The sequence below is a fragment of the Poecilia latipinna genome, unplaced genomic scaffold, assembly GCF_001443285.1.
Source record: "Poecilia latipinna isolate Pla-1442-1.1 unplaced genomic scaffold, P_latipinna-1.0 Scaffold2910, whole genome shotgun sequence".
Taxonomy (NCBI): domain Eukaryota; kingdom Metazoa; phylum Chordata; class Actinopteri; order Cyprinodontiformes; family Poeciliidae; genus Poecilia; species Poecilia latipinna.
Window position 1 is genome coordinate 1 of NW_015115526.1, and position 4,759 is coordinate 4,759.

The following is a 4,759-nucleotide window of genomic DNA, read 5'->3' on the forward strand; positions in this document are numbered from 1 at the left end:
AAATGTGGAGGCGGGCCGTAGTTTGGGGACCACTGCTGTAGACATTTACATGTTTGCAGGTTGTTAATGTTTGAAAGGTTTAGCACCATGCTTGTAATATAAAGCAGGAACAACCTCATTATCTCTGAAACAAATTATGTGGAGGAAGTAAGAGCTAAGGCAACTAAATTATCCTGGGAGACAATGATGTTAAATTATATCCCAGCAGAGAACATTTTGTTCTGCAAAGTACTGCCTCAGCTTTGCTTCACCAAGAAGTTCACACATTTATTAGAACAATGTTACTTTTTCTAGGATTTCATGATCAGCAGGGAAATAGCCCCGCTGTCCTCATAGAAACTAAGGATTAGGAGCTGAACACATAAATATCCCCCACTAAGGTAAATATTTTTCCAGGTAGTTTGTTTTATTGACACAACAGCCCTTGGCACTTCTGATTTGCAGTGCTTTCAATATCACTGATCATAAAAATAGTAAAAACTAAATATTTCCTAATTAAAAATAATTTACCATACCAACAACCAGATTGCTTAGTTTTATGCATGTCAGTGTTTTTTCTCAACAAGCAGAAGAATTAAAAAAATTGTATTTAAGTGTGTTAACAGGAAATGCACTGTAATTATATAGTTTTTGATGTTTTACAGTATTAATCGCTTGTGCCAGATTGAAAAAGTTTTGACATATCAAAGTATATTTTTATCAGACTAGCAATCAGTATATTCCAAGTATTTTTTAGGATTAGTAAAACTTGTCCACACTAACTACTCTCAACAAAGATGGCAATGCATTTCTTTGCTGCAAGATCTACATAGTTGACATGATGACTGCTCATGAATATTTGGCTTTGAAAAATTAGTGGTATGAGCAAAATTGACTAAGTGCTTCTCAAATATTGTCAGGAATAACCCAATAATAACATGTTGTAATTTATGCAGATGCTTTGTCTGTGCCAATGAAGATTTGCTAACTGACTCCTTGATTGTAAGGAATCAAGTTTTATTTTCTGAGAATTTCCACTAAAAGTTAATAGAGCACATATGAACACTTTATAGAGAATTAAACCTTCAGCCCAACATGGTCAAGCAATCTTTAAGAGTGAAAGCAGAAAAACAGCCTGTGATATGATCAAGATAGTAACCTACTTACTCCTTAGAAAGTAGTAGACTAGAGTTTTACACTGTTCATTCCAAAACATGGACATTAAACAAACATGAACACTTTAGATATAAGAATTTAAGCATGTCCTTCAGATGTACCAGTTCATTTATGAAATTTGTATCATGGTGTATGTTTTTGTTGCTGCATGACTTCAGTAAATTCATGTTGTTTAATGACATAGGAGACCAGATATGGAAAAAGAAAATCATTCACACCAGACTGGTCTGTGTTATTTCCTCTAAATGTAATTTATGTTATTCAAACATTAATGCAACTTATAAACAAGTTCTCTTTTTTGTCTGTCTTACTTACTTTACGACTTATTAGACTTGTAAAATCGGATAATCCATTTTTACAAGATTTTACAAGATTAGTACTTACATGAGCTTGTGTTTCATTTGTTCCTGTTGCAGGTATCGTGGTTTTATTCTCCTCCTCACATTCCTCTTCTACACAGCCTACCACCTCTCCAGGAAGCCAATCAGCATTGTTAAGGTGACTGGAGAAACATTTGTTAATCGTGAAGCAAACTGTGTTTGTATTGCTCTGATTTAAGCTGACAATGCTCAGCTGCAGAAAAAATATTGGTAATCTAAGCAACATGTCAATTTAAGATGAATGTAGTGGTTTCCAAAGTTAGGCTCAGGATTGTTTAACTTTAAATACAAGGTCTTAAAGGTTTTGGGGGAAATAAATTTGTATTATGAATAATTGCTTATGTTATTCTGCTGTTGTGGCAATAGATGAGAAAAGAATTAAATAGGGCCAATAGCTTTTGAGGTCATTTTCTGCTGTAAAAAGAACAAATTAACCAAATCTATATACCCTAGCTAAGAATTTAATTAACAGTTATGCCACAAATGATGACATTATAGTTTTGTAAGCTTCTAATTTTCTAAATTTGCAACATCTGAGTTAAATGAAGGGTCACTTTGCCTTAAATCACCCTCACAACAGAGGTGGCTACATCATTCTGTGTGGTTTTTATTTGATTTATTTGTTCTTGTGTATGTGAGTTGTTTCGTTTAGTTTTTTTTTTTTTTTCTTTTTGTTTGAAATTCAGAGTGAACTGCATAGAAACTGTTCATTAGTCATTCGACCAGCGTACCTCAACATAACTGATAATGATACCTGGTGTGACTGGGCGCCTTTTGGTAAGTTCTTTACCAAATTATCTTCATGCAGTTTTTCATTTTAAAATATGCTGAAAGATCTGAAAAATCATAATTTAAAACAGTTCCACGTGAGTATTATTCAGTGCTGTTCTTTATTTAAAATCCATTATTTGTGGGTAATATATTTTGGCAAAGCCTCTTTACTTCCTTCAGGCAAACTGTGAAGGCAATCTGATTGGCTGTAGACCAGACGGGAAGGAAAGCAGGGGAACTGTTGGCATAAATTGAGACAATTTTCTAGAATTGTTTATTGCTATCTGTTATGAAACCAACTACATTAAGGACAAAATAAGTCAAGAGTAGGGCTGGGGGATATGAGGAAAATCTAATATCCTGATATATTTTTTGCTATATCACGATACATGATATATATCACGATAATCTTAAATGACCTCCAATGTTAGACTCCTTGCAGCATGATGTCACCCATGTAAGACTCGTATAAAAAGGGATGCAGTGTTTTGAACTGTCTACACTATGACTAGATAACAAGGTGAGAAATAAGTTTTAACTAAGAAAAAAAAAATAGGGAGGCAGAGGGGAAGTAGGTCAGTTATGTTTGACTTTGACAGACGTAACATATCGATGTGTTGTGGAATAAGGTGTATTTTAGTTCAGCTTAAAAATAAAAAAGGCGACCTACACACAAACTGACAGAGCATCAGTAAAGCAGGTGTTTGAATTAGCTTATCAACAATCACTGTGTTAGCGTGGCTAATAGTAGCAGCGGCTAATCTACCACAGTGATCACTTATTAATAAACGCTAAATATACATCACGTCTAAAAGCATAAAACTGTAACGAACTGAATGTTCTGTTCTATGTGGGGTAATGTTTGAGTGCTGAATCTGACACATAAAGTTGCGTTGTTGTCAGTCACTATGGCAACGAGTCTACGTGTAGCGTAAAGCCGACAGAGAGTGAGAAAAAGAAGAATGAGTAGTTTTGAGTTATTTTTCCCATTGTATAGCACTAAATGAATCCTACCTACATCTCCAGTTTTCACTTTAACGGACGAGTTCTACCGCGGCAGCGCGGCTATGAACGGTGTTCTGCCCAAGGCTGGAAGTTGGAAATGTCTTAATAATTTAGTTTAAAAACTTCTACAGTATTGATTTTTCGGTATTTTATTTTGAAGGAGAATTTTGAAATAGCAGTTCATTGTGGGTAGCAGAGGCAGTTGCAGTTAGGAATACGTGTTTGCAGAGAGAAAGCCTGCCTGTTAATGTATAAACTTCACCTCCTGTGTCGTCAATCTTTTCTTGCACCTCCGAAAACAATGCCTTTTCAATCAACCTTTCATTGAGCTTCCACACCATTGTAGAAAATTGTAAGAAGACGTAATAAAGGAGCAAGACGCTCAGCTTTTTGGCTCATGAGATTTGAGTTTAGCTTGCTGTTAATCTACGTTAACATACACAGTGTATTTGATACGTAGTGATAACTATACAACGACATGTAAAAGAATAGTCTGACTGGGGGGGAATTTGTGGTACAACCTTTTGTGGCAATAGTTTTACAACATGTCTTGCAAATTACCTCATTTTGTTCTACATCCTCCATCCTCGACATGCAAACCACTGCCAAATTATTGATCCAGCGCTGTTTCTCTTCGGAACTAAACGAATTCATCTGATTCCTCTTCAGTTACCGTCTCATTCACGGCTCGCCTCAAACTCTCGCTGTCATCATGTTGTTTGTTTTCTCCGTGCAGCGTGATTGGTAGAAAATGTTCAGGTTGGGAGGGGCGAGGGACTAGTGATGCATTCATAGGGTGTCAGATAAACCATACTAGCAGTGAATTTGATGGCGAAAGTTTATTTGAATGACAATTTATACTCGATAGTTGCCATATAGCCACTTTAACTACCGTAAATTGAAAATATCGCTATACATCGAGTATACTCGATACATCGTCCAGCCCTAGTCAAGAGCACACATTTTCCGTTTGAAAGCAGAATTTTATTTCTTTTTCTTAAAACTTGTAATGCACTGAAAACGTATGGTATCTTTCAAATATTCTCTGTGCTCTCTTAAATCTTTGTGCTCATGCTCAAATTTTCTCCTCCCGTGTAAAACTTCTCTCAGCACAAATTAACTCTGCTCGCAAACCTCTCTGCTCGCTTGCGAATTCTTATCTTTTCTCTCTCAAAACAGGAACGTACAGTGATAGTCGCCTGGAAAAGTGCTATAATGGGCAATGGGAGTCTCCCCAAGGGTGCATTTGTTTCCTTCTAGTGGGTGTGTCTGTGAGGCCACTATTAATAGTAGCAGCACCCATATGGTAGCACCTTCTTTTCTGCACCGCCCACTGGTTGTAGAGATAAACAATGTGATCTTTCTGATCACATTGTTTTAATGTGAGCAGAAGAGTTAGTTTCACATTTTAAAGTGAAACTAACCCTCAAATCAACATTTTTGCTGAT

At 36.1% G+C, this 4,759-nt stretch overlaps 1 long non-coding RNA gene across 1 annotated transcript in view; it reads left to right on the forward strand.

Annotated features, from left to right (window-relative positions):
* Nucleotides 1–1,495: 1,495 nt before the first annotated feature.
* Nucleotides 1,496–4,759, forward strand: part of LOC106939567 (uncharacterized) — a 13,641-nt gene continuing 10,377 nt past the window's right edge. Inside the window, exons 1-2 of the long non-coding RNA XR_001422872.1 lie at nucleotides 1,496–1,653; nucleotides 2,222–2,312. This is a non-coding gene — a long non-coding RNA (uncharacterized LOC106939567). The remainder of the gene's footprint in view (nucleotides 1,654–2,221; nucleotides 2,313–4,759) is intronic.